Here is a 26,287-nt window from a genome sequence, read left to right as displayed (position 1 = left end):
GTTACTTTGTCAGTCACTGAAACCTGGCATTAAAGTAACACACCCTTTAAATGGATTATTCTGGCACACAGCTGTTAGGAATATTTTGTTCTGCTCAAAGATGACATAGTTCATGCACAAACCAAATCAGAGACTTGCATGCCTGTTTCAACAAGGTTTCCAACATTGGAAGTGATTGCTGAAACTTTACAAGATGATCACATTCCTCATACAGTAATTAGGATCCATTCAACAGCCATTAAAGCCAATGGTTTTGTGGCGGGTGCCAGCACTACTGTTCCACTTCTCACACTAGTGTTATTCTTCTGCAGAACGGTAGCAGAATTTCAGGGCTTTGCAGGTCAGTTCCCCAGTACAAAAAAAAATAAAAATTAATAAAAAATAAAATTCCCCACAGTGACATGGAATCTGGACATATTCTCTGTGTAACCTCTTTTGTCTACTTACATACCCCAGTCCTGGAACAGAGATGGTCACAAACACCATATAGGGAGTCACCTCTTCTGGAAATCACAGCCCAAACACCAGTGGTCCAGTTCCCAGAAAGCATTCCCAAGAAGCCTATCTGTCCTAAGAATTGCCTCTACTTTTAGAGACAAAGGGAGAGAGCTAACTCTCCTGCTGATTGCCAGAGCTTCTCTCAATTAACTCTTGCATAAGCAAACTAACAGCAATGGAGTCTCTCTTCAAAGAATGAAAACTTGCACACTTAGAAAAAGAAATTATAAAACCTGCCCTTACAATGGAAAGGCTCCAATTGACTTTGATGGGCACTGGCTTACACCCTAACAGAATAAGGGTCCTTATACTGTGACTTAAAGAGAGTTTTCTCTGCACTATGAATCAGCTGACAGATCTTACAGTAACTCTAAAGAAAAAGGCCAACCATGGCTTTACTGCCAGTATGGATAGGTGAATGAAGTCAGATCAAATAAGAAGTGACTTGAGCCATCACTCATCACTGGAGGGTCTTGTTATTTTCCATTTTAGTACTACTCTACAAATTGTTTTTGGCATGCGAATGGAAGCAGAAATCCTGAAACAACACAAGGAGGCTGTTTGCCATTGTGTTCCCAAGCCCATATGGGTACCTTCATTATTAGTATTATCTCTATAGCATCGCAATTGTGCATAGCGTTTTACAGGTATTTAAAAACAACCACCACGAGCTGCTATGCAAACCTGGCTGTGTGAGCCAATCCTCGCTTGTGGTTGTTCTGGCATCCAAGCTGTTGGAATAGACCTCGGATGTGCTTGAGCTTCTACAGCCAAGACAGAAGGAGAACTCATTGGTTTTTCAATGAGAAGACGTGTGATCTAGCAACTAAAAGATAAAAGTAACTCCTCGCTGCACATCCCGATAGAGCAGCATTACACAGGTTGAAATTTTTCAAATTAAAGATATTTCATTAAAAATGGCCTTTTAAAAATAAATAAAATAAAAGCAGCATGGAAACTTTCATTTTAAAAAATGTTCAGGGGTTCCCGTTCCCCCCCCATTAAAGCCAACATTTTTCTCCCTCTTTTCAATGACAAGATAGAAAAGAGAGGAAAACTCCACAATGTTCAATATAAAAAATATGGGGTAAAAGAAATTTCAAACTCATTTATTTTCAAAGACTTATTTAAAATTTGTGAATATTTTCCCCTTCGTCAGAAACAGATTCCCTCTTTTGCGCACTTCCGGCTATTGGCATCTCCGACTACTTTACTGCAACTAATCCAGTCAGACCTCACACTGGCAAGCAATTAGAGAAGCACAGACTGGGAGCCAATATTCCCAATTAAGCCAGGACCCCACCGTGCACCTTTATGTACCCAGGGTGTCTCATTTTACCCATCTGTAAAATGGCTATAAAATATTTACTTGTCTCACTGGGGTGTTGGAAAGCTTAATTAAATGTTAGTAAAATGCACTGAAATCCTATGATGAAAGGTGCTCTATAGATACAAAGTATGAGTATTATTATTTCAGTGAGTGGCTATTAGAAGAAAGTAATTAAACCAATATTCACCCACTCAACCACGGAGAGCATGAAGAGCAGAGAGACCTGCATGAGAGTGCGGAAAGTTTGCTGAAGACAGTCACCGAAGCACTGGGCTGGGTCCCAATCTCTCACCACAACAAAGTTCTCTGAAGAGCAGGGCCATCCCCGGGAAGAAGCCACCAGTCAAACATCTGTCACCACCAGTGACTCACCACCATTCGCCTGATCATTTCAGAGGACGATTGATGACAATAACTCATCGCTGGGAGGCAGCACAGTCCAGAGCTTTGGATGGGAATATTGTCTCATTGTATCCTTGCACTCCCCTGTCTGTCTGTCTCCATCTGTTGTCATACAGAGCTTGTTAATTCTCTGGGCTGTGGACCTTTTATTTGTTCTGTATTCGGGCAGCACCTAGCACAACGGGGCCCTGGTTCGTGACTGGGGTTCGTAAGCACTATTGCAACACAAATAATAAATACAGTAAGAATAAGGGGGACAAAGAGATCCATGTTCTACTCCTATTGCATCATGTCGGGCAAGTCACTTGACTTCTCTGTGCCTCAGTTTCCCCTCCTCCCTTTTGTTTATCCTGACTATTTAGATTGTAAATTATTTGGAGCAGGTAGCGTGTATGTACATGTATGCATGTAACACAAGCACAATGGAGACACGGACTTGATAGGGGCCTCGAGATAATGCTGTTCTACTAATAACTGCTGCCTGAAAAGACAGTTCTGCATTATCTAGTCTATCTCCTTGCATATTACAGGACTACTCCCTGCAGCATTGCCCTTACTGTAAGCTATACAACATATCCAAGAGCCAATGAGGAGTGACATGAGCAGAGCATTGTTCTGAAATAAATATCTGCAAGGCGAGGAAGTAAAACCAAGCTCGCTCCCACCCACACAACTTTTGTCGGGAGAAGTTTCGGATTAATATATTAGCATCACCTGGATCTGTGGCTGCAAGAGAAGGGATGCACTACTCTCCTGCTCATCAGGGGGCATGGGAAGAGGTGATCTGACAGCTTCCCCTATTTCCTACAGAGCCCACATAAGAGGGAAAGAGGGAAAAGGAAAGAGTATGACTCCCCGCACCCCCAGTCCACACAAGGGGCCAGCAGAGCAGAGATTCTTGTATGTCATAGTCCCACAGTATCCCGTTGGCACACGGAGAAATGAATTTCGGAGACAGAGATGTCGTCTGGGGTTCAAGGAAGAATAGAGGGAACAGGAGACAAGGAATATACGGGGGGAGAAGTAATGAAAATAGGGAGAAAAGGGGGAAAATACAAACTGGAAAATGAATTGAGGAGGAAGGTAGAATCTGAAAAGAAAAAATATCTTCAAAAGAAGTGAGACAAGAGAATGAGCAGAGAAATCTTAAAAGGTAAAACAAATTAGATAAAGGCAACAGACTGAAAAAGGCACAGGAGAAACACACCAAGATGCTGTGGATGGTAAGAGGGAAAAGTGGAACAAAGGATGTGAAACCAGATAAACAACAAAAATGAAGATAATATAGAAAGTTTGCTACAATAAAATAACCAAATGTACATGCATGTTACACAGCCCCTCTTTGTAAGAACAACTGACCTAAAATGGAAAGCCAGGGGTCAGTCCCCTATTCCATTGTGAAAAGAGGCACATTTCACTTCTCTTAAGAAGCCTGAAATATGAGCACCCAAACCAATTAATTAACTCATTCATCCCTTGAAGGCCACCCGAGGAAAGGCATTGCATTTGTGTATTGCCCGATCAGGGCATTCAATTTGGTCTCCCAATAGTTTTCAACATTTGTGGAACCAGGGGTAAGAATCTTTAAGTCTGTGAACTTCAGGGGAATAAAATATTAAGAAAACAAAGGATCACTCTGTGCGTAAGTGGATGTGACACACATCCCATAATTTATTTTACACACACACACAGAGATGTAAAATGTATATACATAGTGATGTTTCCGACCAGCTTTACATGAGACAGACTTTTCCGTGAACCCTGTGCAGCTAAAATTAGTATGAAAATGGTGGTGTTTCATAAAAGAAAGATATGTGGGTGCCCGTAAGTGCCATTTTATTTCTCAGTGAGAGGATAAAGTGTTTTTTCCTACATAATTTTTGATGTAGAGGCTAAATTAGGCCTGAGAAGAGGGACAATGCAACTTTAAACATCATTAGTATTCAGCCTACGTAAGCCAACCAACAGCAGTTATGTATTTTTGCAAGTATGCATATAATTTATTGTGGAGAACACAATTTACATGGGTAGTCGATGCCTGTTTTATAGCCTCACAAATAGATGTATGAACTCAAGCATATAATGGCTCAACCAGCAGGCACAAATACGTTCTAAATCTTCTAAATGTGCTTCACAAAAATGTAACTGAGGAATATAAAACAGATCAATTCTTGCATGTTATATATTGGTTTTTGATTTACAAATCTAATCTGGGAAATTTCTTTAGAAATGAGTGGATTTTTTTTTTAAAAAAACTGAACTTCTTGTTTTGCAGGATTGTGCCAGTCAAATCTAGAGGGTTCCCTTCTGCATGTCATTTTTTTAAGGTTTAAAAAAAAAAAAAACAATGGAGAGACAATACAATGTATATTTGCAGCATTTGATTTTATAGCTTCCTATACATCCTAATGCTAATTTCCTAAGAAAATCCTTTCCCATTATTTACAAGCTCATAATGCACAGAGGGTGCTTTATCTATGTTTGCCCTAATTAGCTTCCCAAAATAATGCACATCGCTGTATGGATTCTTGCACACCCTGGAAAGCTGTCAATTTCATTTCTAATTTAGGGGTGTGGGGAAGATGAAATCTGGGTGTCTGGAATAAAACACATTTCTTATGGGATGGAACAACAATTCCTTATAACCTTCCACCATTTTTCTCATGGTTTTGCTTCCAAGTATAGCAAATCCCCATGCTATATTTTCTCATAATGTATAGCTTGCTATTACCACTCTCAGACAATTTTTATAGAGAGGGTGCCCTGTTCAATAGATCTGTAGCGTCTCCAAGGGGAATTCACACAGAGTTTTATTTATGGTTATACACAACTACACCATGTTGCCAAGCTTTCCCCCTTTGGATTTGTCAAAATTATTCCTTCCTCCACCAACTCCCCCCCGCAAAACCCTTGGCCATTATATTAGGTATTAAAGCATAAAGAAAATAGTAACCGTGCCCTCTTTAGGACCCTCGTGGCACTTTACAAATACATTAAAGTAAAAACCTAAATGAGATGTTTAAATATCAGCTAGAGTGAACATTCATAAGTATAGGTTATGCTTTAAAGTACTAATTACCTAGACTGCACAGACAGACTATTGTTGCAAGCTGGTAATATGTTAGGAGATTCAAATAAGGACTATTTTTCAGCCTCCAAAGGCTTCCATCATCATCTTTTTTGACATCAGACCATACACAATTAGCCATACTGTACCTCTCAGCTATCCTTCAGTTTAGATCCAAATTTAACTCCGCTTCTCAGACACCGGGCACTCTCCCATACTTACTATCGTGGGATTATTTACAAACAAAACACTGACTTGTGAATCTGAGGTGACAGAAAAATATTTCTTATGCTGAAAGAATTAAATCCCACCTTGTTATGACCTTTCCTGCAGTATTAATTTTCTGGTGCGTGTGTCTCATTTTGGGTCTTTGTCCCACAATTGGGTATTGGCAGATTGAGAGGTATGCAATTAAACTAATTCATTATAAAACACATCTGGGAATAGAACTGGGGCATTCAGCTTCCAGAGCCAATTGGCTCTACCATCAAACCTAACCAGGTCTAGGCAGCTGTGTCCTCATCCCAGCTAACTCAAAGTTCCTGACACAGCATGAATGCTGATCCAGCTCTTTTCTCAAACACACAAAGGTTAAAACAAAGACTTTTCCACTATATGTATTACTATGGTAATAACCAAACCTTCCTACTTCAACTACACAGAATGGAGCAGTAACCTGGAAGCTAAGATGTGCAAAACATTTACAACATTTTGACATTCGTGATCCCCCCACACACACACACAGCAGAAATGGGACAAATTTGGAATAACCTCCCCTTCCCACTCTGCAAAAACTGCAAACGTTGCAATGTTCCATACTCAAGAATATGTAAAAACTGGCTTTTTCTCCACTTAAAAATCGTCTTATTTGCCACCTGAAACCTCAAAATTTCAAAATGAGAAGTTTAAATATTACTTGTACAAAGATCAATTATCTTATTGATAGATGTTCAGGTGGGGGGACCCATAACGTCTCATGATGACATTTCACAAAAAACCCATGCAAAAACTATTCATAAAAAGTTTAATAGGTACATTTTTTCACTTACACTATTTTCAGTCTACTGAGAATACGTGCGATTTTTCACAGCTGAAGGTCCACATCTGGTTCTCATTAAAGCCAATGGCAAATACCCATTGATTTCACGGGGACACAGTCAGGTCCTTAACTCATTTGTGATGAACTTTGGTACCTGTTGTTCCAGACTCAGAACAAGTTGTCCCCATATTATATCAAGTCCTTTCCTAAACTAAAATGATAATAATTATGAATACCCTGAATGATTAAGATGTTCCAGAAGCAGCTTCCTATATCACAACTATTCATGCACTATTGAGTATTATTTGTTTAACACCAACCATGTGCAAAGTAATTGTATAGCCTGCAGTACTGGGAGGTGTGTATTTCACTGTTATCACACACAGAAACAATGAGGTCTTTTCATGGCAATAACTGGCAAGTGTGGTCTAAGCACAAGATACAAGAAGAAAAAGTAAGGACTGTTGAAAGAATTATGGTCAAACAATTTATAATCTAATGTCCATTGAGGAAGTCTGCTACAGCCAAGGAACTACAGAAGAATCAATCTGCTTGCAGGTGCTGGCCTGCAGTTCATATGCCACTGCTCGCTGGTTGGGAAGGGGAGGTTATTCAGGAAGATAATCATGGCCACAACATGACCCTGATGGATAAGGAAAGGAAAATTTGATGAATGAAAAAAGTCACTAGTCTTGATTTTCCTTGAGAGACCTTTGTGCTGGCAAAAGGTCTTGGGTTGACAGCTGTGAAGTCTAAAGTCCTCTAGCCTAGAAGCGCACAGCACAGTAGAAGTGCAAGGCTGACGTTCGCTCTCATTGCCTTGCTGATCCACCAAGGAAAGGTTATTGTTGCCAAGCAATGTAGTAGTTTTTGTGAGCTGGACTGACCAAACTCCTTAAATGCACAGAGACCACAACAGAGCCATCAGATGAGAAGGACTATCCACTGTTGCCATAACTGCCTGCATTGGAAAGCTGTGAACAGGAACATTTAAGGAGAAAAATAGGAACATGCCTTAAAAATGCATTTGATAAGGCGCCCTTTTTGGAGGGTTAGAGTGAAAAAAGTTAAAACAAAATTGGGAACTGTCTATCCAAATTAGGCCCATTTGACTTGTGTTGCTAATTTTCGGAGCTGAAATCAAACCAGATGAGAGGCTCCCGAGTGACCCAGCTGGCCATTCCGCTAATGTTTTAGGGCCTGGTCCAGCAGAGAGCTTTCGAGCTTTGCTGAGTCGGGGCCTAAAGTCACGTCCCTAGAAATTTCAACACTAACCCCAACAAGTACCATTTTATCAGAATGAAGAGCAGCAGGAATCTCAGATAACTGGTAGTTATGAAACCCACGTCACATCCCAGCATTCTTTAGACTTTTTTAAAAAACTTTTTATTCCCTTTTTCTCAGCAGCCTTTAGGAATATTAGCCTTTAGGACCAGAACACCAGGTGGTCTTTAAAAAACATTTCCAAGAGAGAGTCTTTGACATTTTCAGTGGATTCATCTCTGTGATAGTGATTTGATGGGGTCATCGGGGATTTGAGAAAGAATTTTGGGAGATAGTTCAATACTCAGTAAACAAAGAGGTGAGTTAAAATGTAAAGAAATGTCTACTGATCCAGAGACACAAACATGCAGAATAAAGGCGGAGCTGACATTTTTGGGTCTCCTGTTCCACCATTGAGATTAGATCCATGCAGACCTCATTGCAGAACCATATATCTGAAAAAGTACCATTTCCCACCAATTCTCTTAAGAGTAACTACTTACTGCCACCTTTTCAAAGGCCCTTTAAAACTAGAACTCATCAGAAATGTTCTCCTCCACCTGAAAATGTTGACTTTTTTTAAAAAATGAAAGCTTTGGCTGAAAACAGATGGAAATTTTCAACCAGCCCTATTTAAAATGTTAAATCACAGTATTCACACTTGTCTGTGTACACTAAAAGACCCTGATTCAGCAAACCATCCCTATCTTGCAAGGCATTTAAGCATGCGCTGAACTTTAACTTACATGCTTCCAAAACCATGTTTTTCACAGGGGTCAGAGGACAGATGGACACTTACATCTATATTCCCCCTGAACTTTGTTTTGTCATTTAATTAGACTATTCAAAACAACCCAATTTTCCAAGTCTTCTGTAACTGTTCCAATGTCCTCTAGCTTCACGGTAATAAAATTTGGGGGTCTGTATTGAAAACTGTTTAGAGAGATGTTGATTACCACCAAGGAGCAATGGCCACCAGTTTATGCTCTTACCTTCGAAGTCCTCAATATGGAGGTTCTACTCAAGCCTCTCATATTACCAGAAGTCTATAATTAACTACAACACATCATCACGTCAATATATGCTTACTCTTTTTATTAAACCATAAATGTTACAATGGTCAAAGACAGAGCTGACCTAACGAATTAAGCAATTTTGCAAATGTAGGTTTAAGGTTTGTTTGATATAAAATTGGAGTTAAATTTTCATGCTACAGCTAGTAGAGATTCCCCATTCCTATTCAAATGGCTTCTGTCAAGCTAGACTGGGTTAGCAGGGAAAGGTCATTTTTACATTCAACAAGTAAAATTGGATTTGATTGATTGATTGCCAACAGGAAGCAGAGGTACTGTAAGGAAACAGCAACTCCCATTTTACCAACATGGGCATTATCCTCTTGGAAAAGAGAAATCTAAGCAAATTTCAGAGATCTCTGAGCAGAATTCAGGCAAACAGTCAGTTCCATAAGCACCATTTCAAGTAAAACGATAGGCAGCTTTAATACAGCGCCCAGCCTAGACTCTGGTGGTGTCCACCATACAGATTAAATACAATGTCTGAAGACGCCCCAGACTGGAATGCAGCGGCTTGAGAATCATCAGTGCTACCACTCTGGAAGAACCGTGCAAGATGACCACACCACCAGCTTGCGCTCTGCCCGACTCTGGAAACCATTGTACCGGCAGCTGCATTGGAAAGACTCCCGTCCACATGAGCGGGTTTTGGATCAGCCATAAAAGAGCACTCAGTCCTAAAGCGGAAGGCCGTGTAAATGGATATCACAAGGCTGGTTTTCAGAGGTGCTGAACACCCACCGTGCCCAATGGGTGTTCAGTGGGAGTTTTGGGTGTCAGCACTTCTGAAAATCAGTCTGCATGTCCGTGCATATATTACATCCTTCCCAGACAAACAACCTCTTTTCACGGTTGCAGGTGGAAAAAAGTCTTCCCCACCCCTTGTCAAGTTTCTAATGCTAGCTGAAAAATCCGCACACACACACACACAGAGAACATGCACTCACTGAAGTCATATCCTGTACGTTCATTACAGTAACAAATGTGTTCTGCAGTAATTATCCAAAGGGGAGAGTTCCAAATCTTCTCATCTTGCTCTCTCCTAATTAATTAATAGTTTAAATGTCATCATGATGGGAAGTGCTCATCAGAAACGGAATCTGCTGCCATGATTTACAACTCTGCCTCCAATGGCTCTGAAGCAGTGGCACCCTGGGGTTAAATTTAATTCAAAAATGTAAGGCACTTATTGTGCTCCTAACCAGTTTTTGCACAGAAACTCCCCATCGAGTGACTGGTGTGAATCATGGATGCGGGTGAGCACTTCCTTCCCCTGGTTCCCCCCACCCTTTTCCATTAGGTTGGAAACCAAAAGATTAAATTAAAATTAGCCGTTTGTCAACTTGTTACAGATTTGTTGCAGATGGCAATTGAGGGGCTAACCTGCTGAGTTGCTGAGCAGAGCTGATCTAAAGAGGGGCCCTTGTACTTATCAAGTACCCATTGTCAGAGCGTCTAATCCAGGCTGGAAATGGAGCCGAGTGCTCCAATTTGAGAACAACAATGAATAAAGAGGCCTGCTAACGATGCAGTCTGCTTGTTAGAAGTGATGTGTTCCTCCGGCCCAGACAGCTTTCCTCCATGTAATAAGCATTTAGTCAATTAGCCAGCCTACCCCTCCTCTTCAAATAATTCTATACCGTAATAATAATAATTTGCACTTATATAGCTTCTCCCATTGGAGCAACTCAGCACATTTTGCTGACATCTGTTAGTTTTGCCTCAACATGCTTGTAGAGGACAGGAAGGTAACATTATCCCAATTTTGTAGAGAAGGAAACTGAGGCACACAGAAGCAAAGTGACTTTCGAAAGTCACACAGGAAATCTATGAAAATACAGGTATAACTCGATCCTTACACTACAGCAGCAGCTCAATCATCTGCTGACTTACAAATGTTGTAATGCACACAATTTCTATTTAAAACTTAATGGGTGGTTGAATGTTTTAATGCTCCTGAAAGTGAGAAAGCAAAGCACAGATTCCAGTGATATTGTAGGAAGGTGTAAACTTCAGAACCACACACACGCACAGCTCCTCCTGCACACCTCAACCCTGATGAACATCACCCCCTGCAAAGTTGGCCTTACCTCGAGCAGACACCAGGGGCTGTACCAAACCACGTGCTAGCTGCATGCTATGGACACACGGGAGAAGCAATGGCAGAATGTGACCTTGCTTGAATCCTTTCTCTGGGTCCTCAGAAGTGATACGCCAAAGCGCTGCAGCATGGAAGCCAGGACCCCTTTAAAATGAACCATACGAGAGCTACTTTGATGCCCTATGAACCTCTGACACTCATCACGAAAAGCAGCACCCGCATGCCACCTAATAACCTGATTCTCTGCTCAAGTTTCACATGGAGCAATGTGTGTGATGGCAAATGTCACATTCCTCAGCTCATAGTGTTCAAAGGCTCCACTAGCCTAGCCGTTGAGAGCAGGAAAGAGCTGGAAGCCGATTCCAGTCCGGGAGAATCTTTAATGGCTAGAGGTTGACTCCAAAAGCTGAGCAAAGGCAAAAGCCCAACTATATGAGTGTGCATTGTGGGAGGGGGTGGAGCTGGGCGAAAGTGGCTCGAAAACTCTTGTTCTCCTGTCCTGCAGTTCAATGTGATCTCAGAGGAAGAGATAGCATCCCCCTGTAGTCTCGATTTCTCTTACACCTTTGCCTCAGCATGGTATTAGTCCCGTTCCCTGCTACGATAAGTAACATTCTATTCAGTGACAAACATCCTTTTCACCAGATTAGTGGAGAATAGGAAGCTGGAGCTTGCCTGGAAGAGTTCTTGGTCTCAGATCCTGTGGTGCTCTGAGTTCAAGTCCAGCAATGACTTTTGCATTTCCTTTTGCATGATTTTCCAGTCACACAGGTCACTGAACTGCACGGTTAGGTTTTTATTACCACATATCACTTTATATCCAGGACAAGGGCTCACAGCCTCAAAAAAAAGTGGGACCTCTCCTAACCCCTTCAACAGTGAGATTTAGCCAGACTCCTTTGGTCCATCTGCCAACGCAAACCTATGTGCAAGGCCAAAAACACCAAACATTCCTGAAAGCTGCATAGTAATCCAGATTTTGAAATATTCAGCGCCCACAACCAGGGCTAGATTTTCAGAAGAGCTCAGCTAACACTCTGGCACCTAAATGCGAGCCAGGTTTTCAAAAGTGCTTAGCACCCATGAGCAACTTTTGTAACCAGATTTTCCAAAGAAGCTAGCATCCGATGTGCTGCTGTGCTATTCTGAAAACCTGCCTCTGATTCTGGGGGCTGAGGTCTTCTGATGGGCCAAATTCTTCTCCCGGTTACGCTGGTGCAGCCCACGTGGTTTCTGCAAACCCCCCATGGACTTCTGCCAGTGTAACAGAGCAGAATTTGACACAATGGCGTTGGCTACTCAAAACACTTAACTGATGGTTCAGTTACCAACCACATGTCTTCAGGGCTGGATTAGCTAAACACGCTTCACATCACCAACCCATGTTCTTCCTTCATAATTAAACCTCTCCCTACAACCCCCACCTGCTGTAAAATGATGGAATTATAGATCTTTATTTGTCAACTTTGCACATTTCTCCTCTTCCTTCACTTTCCTCTCCATGAAACAACTCTTTTATTCACGAACAAGGAGAAAGGGGGCTGTTATTTTTCTCTTTCAGATAAGAGGTTGGCAAAAGACGAACCCAATTCATGTCATTGTATTTCCTTATTGTCTGCATTAACCTTCCCCATGGTTACTTGTTCTTTGTAATGTTACACTTGTCTTGCTGCAACACATGAATACCCGAGCCAATTTTGTCATGCAAATGAATTCAGTTGGATTGTAAATTGTGTGAAGGAGCATTAGTTTATCAGGAACCCGCCTGCATGCTGCGCCCAACTGATTTCTCCTATTCACACCAAGAGTGCAGTGTTTTCCAGTTGATCCTGAATGTCCATTCTAAAGCTGCTTTATTATTATTATTATTATTATTTGTAAGGACTTTTACATTTGCATTTCTTTATTTAGTCAGTCACAATGCTGTACTCCTTTTTTAAAGCCTGATTTATATAATCAAAAACCACCGCTATGCCATCAAAAAATGAAATATTACTGCAACTGTGTTCGTATTTATTGTGAGTCTAAATGGAAGGCTTGTACAGGCGCTGGTAAGGAGCGGATATTATAATCTGGGAGCCATACGGTAGATATCATTGTTGGTATTTCAGACTAGAAAATGTAAATAGTTCTACTGAGGTCAGTACCTGTGTTCAGAGTGACAGCGCTCTGGCCATAAAGACCAGTCATTTCTGGTTGGTGTTATCACCAATTCAGAAAGTCCATCCAGGACACACGAGAACCACTGTGTCTGCGAAGCAATCTTGCCTCTACAGCCCAATCATTCTAGGAGGGGTGTGGCCAGTAAATTCTTGAATTTCCCATTGAGTTTGATGTATTAGTTTTAAGCCTCCCATCCAAGCATCCAAATTCTCACCTTAATTACAGCGGGTTTCAGAGTAACAGCCGTGTTAGTCTGTATTCGCAAAAAGAAAAGGAGTACTTGTGGCACCTTAGAGACTAACCAATTTATTTGAGCATGAGCTTTCGTGAGCTACAGCTCACTTCATCGGATGCATACCGTCCATCAACCAAATTTCTTATAGCAGCCCGGCTCCTATTCCCTTCATTAGTGAGAATCATGCCCAGCAACTATAAGTCTCCGAGTAGCATACAGGCGGGCCAATGCTGTCCCTTGATTCATCACGCAACTCCCCTGGAAGTTGGTGGGAGCCATGTTTAAATCTTTGAGGGCAAAATGGAGCCTACTATATATTAAGGGCTGAGTAAGCAATTCATAGCAAACTAACCAAAGCAAGCCTCTCTTTCAGCTCATAAAGTGTCTGCGAGCAGCCATCTTGAATGTATTTTTCACATGTAGAATGTTCGTGGGCAGTTTGTTGAGAGTATTTAATCACTACTGTGATCAGTGGTCATTGGACGTATAGGTCACCATAGTATTGTTCATGTGACTTTAATGCAACTCACTGAATCAGGTTTCTGGTGCAAACGCTCCTGTTGGGAGGAATAGTGGGGGCGCAAGAGCAGGAAGAATGGATTGTGAACATGAGACTCCTGACTTGAGCCAGGTACTTCCATGGGTAACATAGACCAGCTAAGGTCATTTTGGAGGTCTTAGACCAGACCCTCATCCGCAGCAATGCCAATTTACATAAGTTGAGGATCTGGCCCCTTCACTTGTGCAGTTCCTGATTTCACAAGGAAAATATCAAAACCTTAAAGTGAAGTTTTTACACAGTTCATCGTAAATATTTCAGACAGGCCCTCAGTACGATTAATATTAGTCACATGGATGTTGTGAGGATTAGTCGGCCGAATTCTACTCTCTGCTCCAGTGATGTAAATCCATAAAAATCCCCTTCTGATCACAGTGTAAAGGGCTTGGATGAAACTGTGAAGTGCTATTGAATACAAATATGAACTGGACAATATGTACAAATTTCATATTGTTTCCGCAGTTCTACTCTTGATAGAGTCTATACTGATACAGTATCCATTGCGTCACCTCCATTCCATTTGGTGGCAGCTGGAGTTGGAAAGAAAGAGCGGAATAGAATTTATTAGGGCAATGGTGTATATGAAGAGTCATGATGGACCCTCATTGCTCTTTGTCTTCAGTCTATAAAGCAGCTCTCATACTAAGAGATGGGTAAAACCAGAGACTCAAATCTGAATTCCTTCAATCCGAGACACAGACACGCACGCACAACTTGGATTTGATTCCCAAACCCAAGTCCTTCCTTCCATTTTTTGTTCCAGATTGCCTCCACATCCCAAAGGGGGTCTGATTTCCTTTCAGAGCTTGGATGTGGTAGAAATCTCATGAGAAAACCCATGTGGAAGATTTCAATCCCAAACAGTGGTAATTCTCATGTTCTTTTCTCATTACCACTATTTTAGGCTAAAATTTGGCAAGAACAGTTCTGTGCTGTTGAACTGGAACCTGATTCCTAGTTCAGATTCAGCAGTGAGTCTGAACCCTAAAATCTGAATTTAAACCAGATCTGAACCAGCACTTCAGCTCATCTTCAGTTGCAGTAAGACTCACATTATCAGCAAGAGGATGGCAATGATGGAGCGACCTCCAAATCCTTTGCAGCAGCCTTGCCTCCTACTTAGCTCTCTGTAGCCCAGACCCAATTTCCCAAGGAAGCCTAAGAAATCAAGCCAACATTCACATTTCCCCAGTAATTCTCTGCTAGAATTATAGATGCTTTCACACACTGCTAGCCACCAGTTTGAGAGCAGTTGAACTACACAACACCACATACGGTAAAACAGGGAGGCTACAACTTTCCTTCCATTCAACCCATAAAAAGCGTATCCATAAGTGTAAAATGTTCTCTTCTTTCCTCAAAAGCACCAAAAGATCCAAGTTATCCCTAAAACCTGGGCCTGGCTCTATACACTCCACCCTAGGTCTCAAAGATCTTTGTTTTGGGTGGGTGTCAGCTGGATTTCTGATAGCATGGTAGACGTGGTCGGAAATGAGAGCGGTTTGGAACACTGAGAGATAATGGAGAGATCTCTATTTTAATAAATCCATGAATTCATGACCATTCTATTAAATTGTCCAGTTTTGAATTTTACTGAGTAATTCCAGTGATAGTTACCTGCTTTATTGTTAACACAATGAAGCCTGTCTGCATTCTCATATTAGTCCTCATCACTGTAGTCTCGGAGTGCCTCACAAGTGTCCTCACAACAGGGAACTGGTCCTTGTGAGCCAGGGAACAATTATTATCCCCAGATTACAGTTTAAGGTTAAGTGACAAGGTTACACAGGGACTCAGGGTCAGGGTCAGGAACTGAAGCCACTGGGTCCTGAGTCCCAGTCTAGTGTCTTAAGTACAAAATTATCCATCCTACCTTGAAGGGAGGAAGGAGGCTTATGAATCTGTTTTACGGGGCCACCAGCAAATACCATATTGAGTCAAGTATTTGACTAAAAGTGGAATGAAAATTGTGCACAGAGCCACATGTGATTACTTTAAAAGCAGTTGTTTAAGTCAGGAGTTTTCCTCTTAGAGATGCTCATTAGTGAAGGATTCACCGTAGAATTCAAATCCTTCTACTTACCCCTGTTTCTCATAATATAGATCAGATTCTTATTCTAAGGGGTAATCAAGGCAGTTTTTCCTCTAGCACATTGATTCAAACTCTAAAGTCATAGAGTAACTAGGCAGCAGCCTGGTCTTTGAGGTGGAGAAGGTCTCGCAAGGTCATCCATTCCAGTTCCTTCCCATGCGGGTTTGTTCCCTAGTCTTTTTGTGTTGCCTATTTTAAAAAGTCTCTAGTGCAGACAGGATAAGGAACAAGGAGGAGTCAAAGATGGGTGTGGGCCAGAGAGACTGTAGCATTGTCAGCAGTGACAGAGTGTAGGAAGAAAAGATCAGTAATTCCTTTTTGTTAACTTTGAATTGACAAGAAGAGGTCCAGGAGGGGATGCCAAGGTTGTCTTGTTGCCTTTATGGTCATTTGCCAAACACACCAAGAGAAAGTTAACTTCAGGGTGTTGAGACAAATCACAACTAATGTATCAGCATAGTGACTGCCTTGACAAAAACTAATCTGGAAGCAATTGCCAAAGGCACTTTATCATGGGAGCCTACTCAATGGCTACCAGATACCACACCTGAAGAAGAGAAGATCTATTTCAATTGTCCACAGCAAACAGGATCAAGGGGTCTCCAGCCAGTACCGCATGAACTAGTATCCTTATTAAAAAAAACCAACCTGCCACAAACCACAGCGGGTGTCCTTGTGGGGCATCTATCATGAATGGGTCATGGAGACTGAACTGGCTTCTGACCTCTAGAGACTGTCCATTAAATCACGCTTGCGGCACCATGGCGGAGCAAAGTGTGGAACCTTGCACTGCCTGTGCCCTATGGACAGAGGATTCTGAGTCGACAGGACTGCAAATCTGGCACCTTTTACAAGCACTAAAAGGAACACGATTTGCTTATTAAAGCAAAGCGCTGGGAGTTAGGACTGTTGGATGCTATTCCTGGCTCTGCCACCAACTCTGACACTTGTCCAAGGTCACACAATTTCTGTGCCTCAGTTTCTCCAGTTATAAAAATTATACCTATCTACTTCATAGGGGTATTGGAAATTCATTGATATTTACCAAGTACTATGGAGGTGCGATCGGTGTGCAATACAGTATTACAGGCTTGACTTAAAAAGTTAAAAACACTAAGTATCGTGCTCCTTCTACTGCAGAGCTAGCTTGAATGGGAAGGAAAATGAAAAGAAGTGGCAGCCCAGTTACCCTGACGGAAGGGAATACCTCTCTGCAATGGAATCCCAGCTCCAGCTAGAGAGCACCACAACTCTCTTGCCTCACGGACGCTCTGAGCACAACTTTAAAGAACTACTATGTCCTTCTTAAATATAATTGGTTCAGGTTTAAAACCCCCCAAACTGGGAGGACCAGTTTGCAAACTGCTTTGGCCTCTGATTTGCGACTGATGTGCAAATAGTTGAAATGTCCCAGGCCACAACCGCCACGCTTCAGAGCTAGTTTTATTTTTTTCCCCACTCATAACTCTAGTCTAATATTCGCAGATGCTTTCCAAACAGAAGTTCCAATGGAAACAAAACCAGGCATTTCCCCCCTAAAGATTTGTAGAAAGGATGGGGTTCTCTCCAGCACTCCCTGGGGGGTGTTATTCAGTGGGAGATAATCAGGTGTTTTAAAGCAATAAAACTTTCAGATCTTCCCCTTCTACAAAGTGCCTGAAGTTCTGAGCTATATTCTACCTGCAGACAGATGTGTGCAGGCAATACAATCAATAGAGAGCCAGTGCTGGACACTCCACAGTAAAGCTCTCGTTATATTTATTGTCAGTCTTTGGAGTAAATAGGTCTTACGCTTGTGGCATGTCATTATAACTTTTTCAAAATAATGATGCTGCCTTTAGTTTTTTTGCTATAATTTATGCCCAATGCACCAGCGCCAGTCACTCAATACTGTGGAGTCTGCAGAGGTGGAGATAGCCCTTAATGAGAAGAGGTTTTGCCTTTATCTCCTTTATACTTCAACCATTATCTTCCTCCAGTCTATAACCATGCGGTTACCACTGACAATAATGCTCAGAGGCAACAAATGCTGATGAGTTTTCTATGCAGTCTTCACAATAAGTCTATCAAAACAACCTAGAAAAATTATGAACCCCAGTGACAGACAAATAGAACCGACTTCAGCATGAATTTACAGCCCAAATGCAACGTTCCTTTTAATTCTTCAGGCTTTTCTTATCTCTGCTGTTCCTCTTCTGGCTAGGAGATAACAGTAATTCTTCTGTATGCTATTTTTTTTTTTCCAACTGAGTAAGATGTTCCTCGTGTCTTTCTGCTTGCTAAAGATAAAGGGTTAAAGACCAACTTGTGTTGGTCGCTTTGTGTTGGGGGGAAAAAAAAGTAATCAGTATTCAAGAGATTGTTATCGGAGGTACAGCGCAGAGAACAGTAATTTTGCCTGCTTCAGTTAGGGGTTTTTTTTTTTATGAATGCACATAATGCCTGGAGTGTTGGGGCCAGATAAAAGAATTAGTGGCAGCAGAGGGGGACGGAAGCACAAAGTACACCGGAGAATTAGAATGTCTATCTTTGTCTCTCGCCGCTCATCCAGGCAGCCAGGGCTCTGAGCTCGTAAACAATTTAATCTTTTTGCTACAGTTAAAATACAAAGACAGCAAACCTCCTTCCTCCAAAATGGGGGGAGGGAGGAAAAAGGAGGGGGTGATTATGGCAGGGAGAAATCGAAAAAGGCTGACACAAACTTTTCTGCCTCAGTTTAACCTCTCCCCTTCCGCCACCAGCCTAACTTTCCAGCGCAAAAATGCACAAGGATATTTTATCATTCACTCTTCCCCCCTGCAAACAAACACACACGCTCTGAAACCCACCCCGCAGTCTCCGCAACCTTCCCATTGTCACTCTCTGAGAGTTCTTCTGGCACACAGGTTAAACAGCTAAACAGATTAATCCATGCAGAGAAAAAAAAAAGTGACGTTTCCTTTTTCTCCCCCGCCCTGTAGGGACATGGATTCAGGCTCTGCAACAAAAAGCATAACATTGCTGGTTCTTGCTCTTCGCCCCGCAGACAACCCAAGAGGCCCATAACCCGGAAGAGAGGGCTAGTCATACATCATGGACCAGCTAGGAAAGAAGGCACTGTCTAAGCAAGACTGTATTACTCACATTGCCTGTTGTGTTTTACAATTTCCTCTGCTATTACTGCAGGTGTTGGGGCTAACAAAAATTCTCTTTTCCCACTCAGCAGTGGGATCTGGCAATGTAATGGTAAACGTTTATAAAACACTGAAGCTGCTGCGAGATCACTTTCCAGTGCTATCCAGTAATTCATCATAATGAACATCTCCTGGACTGATCACTGGACTAGAGCCAGGAACTCCTGAGTTCTAACCCTGGCTGTGCCACCAACTCCTACTGTGGCTCTTCAGCAAAGTCAATTAGATTTAGAATTTGGGATTCCCAGCTTGAGACAGCAGGGTCTGATTTGCAGAAATGCCAACCCACAACTTCAACTGACTCAATTCGGGTCCTCACTGTCTCAGTTTGGCCCCCCAAAATTAGGCTACCTAAACCAAGTGGATGCTTTGGAAAATATGGGCGCTAGCCACTCTGTGCCTCAGTTTCCCCATCTGCAAAATGGAAATAAAATACAGGCCCTGCCCATCTCACAGGAACTGCAAGGCCTCACTATGGTTTGAGAGGATGTTACGTGTTGTATCAATGCTAATAAATATTATTATGCTCACTGGAAAGTCAAATATAGGAGAAGGAAAAGGCAGGATTTAGTGGGAGAAGCCCTGGCTTTCATATGCCTAAAACATAGATCATAATAACTGTGTCCAAGTTTATACACATGAATAGAGGATTCAATTTTTAGACCTGAGCACCCACAACTCCAATGGAAGCTGTAGGCTTTCTGCTTCCCTGAAAATCTTGCCCATATACTATGCAATATTTAAAGGTTTTATTCATGTATCTTTTGACCACAATGGATTTCGATTGAGTGTTGAAGTCTGGTCCAGCATGCAAAATGAAAAAGCATTAGGTATTTTACAAACACCACTGAGGTCCTTGAGTTCTTATAGATCTCCTTCCGTCATTCTTTTACCCCAGACCGCATTTATTTGATAAACGGTAGAGAGCGTGGTGTTTTGGTTTTGCTGAGGGGTTGTCCCCTTTAGGGTCACCCAGACTTTAAATGCCACATTGTACGGGAGATGTTTTCCAGATCAGCAGTGCTGAAGGATAGGGTCCCAACTCAGGAATCCATCCCTTTTCAGGACTGCACTGAAGAATGTGCTTAAATTTAAGCACATGTTTGTTTCTCAGTGAAGTAAGTGGACTTAAGCACACACAGTGCCCTCCTGAATAGGGATAGACTTAAGATGTGTTTAAATGTTTTCCTCAATCACAGCCTAAACTCTTGAGACCAAATCTAAACTGGATTAAGTGTATACCATACACTGGGGTATACATTTGCACAGTGGTGGCTAGAACCAAAAATAAAACACTGGAAACAGGACCTGCTTTTACTAACTTTATAGGTAAGGAAGAGGCACTCACCTTTTATGTGAATTTAGTATCACATTTCCCCCAGGACAATTTAACAAGGGGTGAGTTCTGCCCCCACAAATTCATACCACCCATCAGGAGGAGATTGTTCCGATTTTGTAGGTAGGTAAACCAAGGCACAGAGAAATAAAATTAGTACTAACTCTCAGCTGAGGGAGTTATGATATTATGTGTAACTGGTCATGATCCCATAGTTAAGAATGAAGTTGAGTATTATTTCTATAATATGAATCCCTGATTTAAATGAAAAACTCAAGTTCTACATTGTACTTCGGGAGCCTGATCCACAGCCCCAGCCAAGCTGTCCTCAGCCTAGACCCCAAATTGGCATGGGAAGCAAGTGGGGCTGTGTGCAATGCTTACACTCTCCTCTTGATCCTGTGGCAATCCAGCACAAGTTAGAGCAACCTCAGGGTTGCTCTAATTTGCAACCAGCAGCAATGGCTCCCAGCTGGTCACTTTGATAGCAACACAAGGGCCACTTGGTATAATGATTTAATGAATGATCACAGACTTACTTAGACATTCTGAGACACGAGTGAAATGAATGTTCAGGTCTTGCTCTGATACTTAAAGGCTTCTTGTCCATAACCTAGGAACAAAACACACCCCTTCTCCCCCCAGCTTTTCACTCTAATCAGTCTCTGCGAGAAAGGAACCTGGGATTAGAACAGCAAGAGGTATTGCAAATCACGACAGGAGTACCTTGGCAGAGATGCATGAAGGAAAGCCAGCCTGGCACCTGTTCACAATCATGCAGCTTCCTTGGGGATTTGGATGGGGTCAAATCCATTCCTGTTGTCAGCTAGGACTCTCCAGCTATCCAGGGTCATGAGTACTACATTCACACCCTTTTGTTTTTTTAAAGGAGGGGAAATAGTTAAACAATGTTAATATGCTTTAAATTAGGGGACAAGGAGAGCCAGTTTAAGGGTCAAATGCTGATCTTACGAAAGGCTTTGTTATAGAAGGGACTATAGAAATTAATGAACTTAGAATAACCTTTAATTTCCAGTGTCCCCTCACTGTCAATTCATTCAGCATTCATCGCAGTGGCATGGCTCCTAATGAATGACTTGGTATTCATGCAGATCTCTCAGTATTACTTATCTGCCTGATCTCTCCTAATGGAAAAGCTGATTGTCACTGAGAAGTTATGAGGAAATATTAAAAAGATCTGATCCACGGTGAAAGTTTCTTCGCTGTAAATGAAACTGCCAGCGGACGAGTGCAAATAAATTTGGGGAGCTGAGTTTTAGTGCCATTATAATTTACACATTCACTGTAGAGCTGCTGATCTCCAATCCAAATGGAACCAAATGACTACAAATGGGTATCATCCCACACTACACTTATCACCTTAAATATCATTCGACTCGCAATCACAGCCCTGAAATCACACTCGCCAACCTACCCAGTCCGTCTATTGACATTACAGCTAGTTAGTGCTGGGGCACGAATGAAACAGAAGACTTCCCACTAAACTCAGGGTTCCTGAAAGTTTGCTCATGTTGGACCACACCTTTGTAGAGATCCTGTCTTGTAGCTCCACCCACTCTCATGTCACATGACCCCCCTCACCTCACCCATTCACGATTCCATAACAGCCCTGGGGCAGCTACAGACATTTCTTTAAAGGAAAAGCACTAATTGGGAAGGTTTGGCAGTAGAGCCAGTTGAAAAGTGGCAGTCAAACATCCATGAAACATATTGTCCCTTTTTAGCCTTTACATTGCACATCTCTCTCATTCGCACCCAAAAGGTTCTTGGTTGGTCACATTCTCCTATACTGTATTTTTAAGGCCAGAAGGGGCCATTGTGCTCATCAAGTCAGATCTCCTGTACTGCATAGGCCACAGAACTTCACCCACGGATTCCTACAGTATTATTCTCCCTGGGTGCATAAGGCCCAAATGACTCCCCCTCACCACAAGAGGAAAAATCCATATAGAAATGGGAAATTCCACAGAGTTCTTCTGGGAGTTCCCACCAGACCATCCTCAAAGAGAGCAGAGGGTTAGAGTTTGTCATTTCCCCACCTCCACCCCAAGGGTTTAGCCCCCCAAAACTTGAATGTCTCTCCAGGGAGCCAAAGGAAGCAAAGGGGTCTCAGAAGCCATGGTGATTGGTGACCTTATAAAAACCTAGACAGACCTCGATGTAAAAGCACCATGATTCTGAACTCCACAGCTTTCTGCAAGCTGGCACCCACTAGGTTTTCATCCCATACCCTCCAGTCAGGATGTATAATTATAAGCTACATGGGGCAGGGACCTGTGGCTGTTGAGTGCCATGAACAGTTTGGCCTTCATACTGTACTCACTGAAGTCGACGGCAAAGCTCCCAGTGCACTGTGGAAATTAAGTCTAAAAGGGTTTATTAATTAAAAATTGACAACCTGGTTCTCTGCTCCTTTGCGGCATGCAAGTTCTGCTAGTATATACAGTCTGCCAAAAGTTCCTTCCTTCTCCTTTAAGTGCATGAGATACCGAGTGAGGTTTTCACTTGAGAGCCATCAGTCTAGGGTGAAAGCTTCCAGTTTATGACTGGAAGTGTTAATGTATCACATGGCTTGAGTGTGTAGATTTGCAAGAGCTTGGGTACATCTCCGCTGAGCAGCCTGCAGTCACTCCAGCCTCACTCCAAGTGTCACCTCATCATCATATGCATTACAGATGCACGTGCTTGATGTAATATGTATGAAACAGAATGGGAGTCGAACGGCTACAGCAGCACAAAGGCACTTCAACTTATAGAAGAGCTGGACGACTGCTGCAAAAAAGGTTTTAGTGACTATTTGCTCCAATTTTTAAATCAAATCCCCTTTGTGCAATCTCCACAAGTGCTGTTGGGATGGAGTTTTACCAGCAGGAGTATTCGCAGTAAGCCAGTTTCATGCAGTAACTGACCGACTGAATTTTAAATGCCCACGCGCGGGGTTTTGCATTACAGGTGCTTGCCCACTCATCCAAAGTAGAGACCAGAAACAACATCACTAAAGGAATTATGGAAGATGCAAGAAAAACGAGTCAAAAACCTATCCATAGAACTTCTCTGGTGAAACAAAATGGTGACTGCTTTTATTGAGTTAGTAAATTTGGAGGAAACTCCCTGGGGTCCTAGACGTGGACAAAGCTGTCTTACTAGAAAAAGTGCTATAGAAACAAGGATTAATTCAGAGCTACAGCAAAGAGGCATTATGGTAAAACATACAGGACTCAATGGCCAGGGCTCGTGTACTGTACTTGCAAAACAAAACCACCACTGAAAGCCTGCATCTTATCTTTGCCTATCAGCTCTTGCGTACCAGTCTATGAGATCTTCAGCCACAGCTGTGCTATGCAAAATGGGAGGAGACAGGTGTCAGGCAAACATCAAGGGTAGCAAGTGCCTCTCCCCCTTCTGTGCCAAGACTCAGTCACCAGCACTTATAAAAGGCAGCCCTGATTTTTCCTTCTCAGCTTCCTTGGGGATTTGGATGGGGTCAAATCCATTCCTGCTGTCACTCCGCTCACATCAGTTTGCAATGGCAATATTTTTCTCTCAGATTTTCCCCAAATCCATTGCAGGAATATCTGGTAACTTCTCTCTTGGAGTTTTAGCCCCCAGTACCATGGTACTTAGCACTTCCTAGCTAAATTAGGAATGGCTAGGTCCCAAGTGGACTTCATGGAGTCTTCCCCTCTCTACCAGGGAAAGCCGAAAAGCAGCTCTACTTGGAACATATATTAATAAGGATTTTTGTTTCTCCCAAATTCTCTCTTTTTTAAACAGCCTCCATTAAATAGCCCCTTCAGCTCTCCCGACACTACATTTCCCCCCTCAACAACCCAGCTGGCTGCAGACAGACATTCTAGGGACTGCTGCCACTCTTTCAGGGCAGTTTAAAAGGCCCAGAAAATCATTGACAATACGCTCGGATATGCCCCCACATGAACGGTCAGGGAAAAGATGGCATAAACGAAAACGCAGACTGGAAACAGGTTGCTCGTCCACCTCCCCGCTTCCACCACGACAGTCGCCTGGATGCTCGGATTCATTTTCAGCTTGTGTACGACTGGCACATACGAAGCAAACCTGGCTATCGACGGGGTGCCTGGCACTTCCAATTACTTTAATCATGGACGGATGCATAAACCAGCCAAATAAAAATAATTCACAATTTCCATCCAGAGAGGACAGGGGCATTCCAAGCTGCCTAAACCCCACCGAAATCTTTGCTTATGATTTGTATATTTGAGCAGGCTTTTGTATTAAGTCGGAGTTGATTGGGAAGATCAGTTCAGATCCATCACACCAGAATACCAACAGGAGCTGCTCTCACTCTCCCTTCCCTCCTCTCTCTGTAAAATCCTCCAGGGGAGGTGACTTTCTCCTCTCCCTTTGCAGAGGGTGTTCAGTAGCCATTCAGAGGGATAATGCTACTGAAAAATGCATGTCAATAATTAGGTGTAGCCAAACAAATTTCTTTCCCAGAAAAGCTTAATGACCCCTTTAAAACCCCATCTAAGCCCTAGGAGTCCCAGTGTAGAATGTTCTGTGCTCACTTGTACTATGGATGGGGCTTCTCAGCCAGCCACACAGAGCAAATTCTCCCTTTCTTGTGCCAGCTTTCCTCCAGCAACCAGCCTTCAACGAGACAACCGCATCGATAGCACTGCTGGGCCGGCTGCGGGGGTTTAGATGCCATTTACGGAAAGGGTTAAAGCCCAAGCTGAAAGAAGTCTGTACATATCCACTACATTAGCTCAGCTTCAATATCCTAAAAGGCAGAAGGCTACTACAGGGGATGATTTTTGGCTTTGCCATAGTCTTGCTGGACAGATTTCTCAAGCTCTGTCCCTCATTTTGCCCCCTCAGTAAGAACAGGTCCACAGGAGTGTTATGAAGCTTAATTGCTTCGTGGTTCTCAAAGCCTGAATTCCCTAACACATTTTGAGCTGCTGGAGGTTCCAGCCATAATGACACCCTTGGTCAGCTCGCCTGTGAGGACTGACCCCAGGATCTCTGGATGTAAAAGCATGACCCATGAAGCAGCAGCTCCATTATGTCAGAAGCAGAAGAAGGTTCAAACCTCTACATATGGTCTAGCTAGTAGAGGGGGGTTAGCCTGAGTTACACCGTTCTAGATAGGGACCAGGAAACATACTGGTGGTGGAAACAAGCACTGTATGAACTACACGTACATATATATTTAAATAGCAGTTTATGTGACTGCCCCCAATATGGCTGTAGAGCTAGGTCTTCCTTAGTCAGTGCAGTGCTGAATTCATTGAGAAATGCACCCTTTAGTTCACAGTGTAACTTCAGTGCATTCGTAAGAGGCTAATCATTGAAGGCCAACAACCCTCCTTCGTACCTCAAGGGCTAGCATCTTGTGCATCCTACCACCCAGGAGATCACTGGGCTCTGTCTGCTGCAGCCGTGCTTGGAACAATCAATGCTCTTTGGGCACAATCGGTTGAACTTCATTGCAGTGGAGTTCCTCACCTCATTCTTTTTGCCTCCCTCCTTTCTCCATCTCAGAAGGCAGGTTGCACGGGGGCTTCGGTAATACAGCCAAATCCATTCTCTTATTTTTCAATTCGGTTGGAAAGAAATACAGAAATATTTCAAGTAAAAGGGAAGTGTTGAATAGGGAGGATAGAAAGGGCAGAAGAGGAGATTTTGGAATTGATTCAGCTCCTGCACTTGAAACCAGGGGCACAAGGCCAAACCACCTCTTCTGTTGATGTTCAGTGCCATCCGAGACCATTCTAAGTGCACATGCGTGATTGGAGCTGGGCTTGGACGATAATCATATAATGTTTTGTCTGGCAAATGCCACATAAGTTGCTTTTATCCAGGCACCTGTAGATTACTTGGCAATGACTGGTGCTTGGGGAAATCCAGCTGGCTTGTGCGTTTTCCAGATGTTTAAATGTTCTCAGGCCCT

The 26,287-nt window shown here is 42.6% G+C and overlaps 1 long non-coding RNA gene across 5 annotated transcripts in view; it reads left to right on the top strand.

Moving 5' to 3' along the window:
• LOC311532647 overlaps window positions 1–19,085 on the top strand; it is a 54,080-nt gene extending 34,995 nt beyond the window's left edge. For 2 of the 5 annotated variants that reach the window (XR_014714427.1, XR_014714428.1), the window contains one exon: window positions 1,658–1,864. This is a non-coding gene — a long non-coding RNA (uncharacterized lncRNA). Of the gene's footprint in view, window positions 1–1,657; window positions 1,865–1,975; window positions 2,567–2,760; window positions 2,795–18,782 lie in introns of those variants that run through there. The other 3 variants (XR_014714424.1, XR_014714425.1, XR_014714426.1) reach the window with 3 other exon arrangements.
• Window positions 19,086–26,287: the final 7,202 nt, after the last annotated feature.

The sequence above is a fragment of the Lepidochelys olivacea genome, assembly GCF_965140295.1.
Source record: "Lepidochelys olivacea isolate rLepOli2 genome assembly, chromosome: 17".
Lineage (NCBI taxonomy): Eukaryota > Metazoa > Chordata > Testudines > Cheloniidae > Lepidochelys > Lepidochelys olivacea.
Note: the sequence above shows the minus strand (reverse complement) of the source record. Positions and strands in the feature narration are given on the sequence as shown.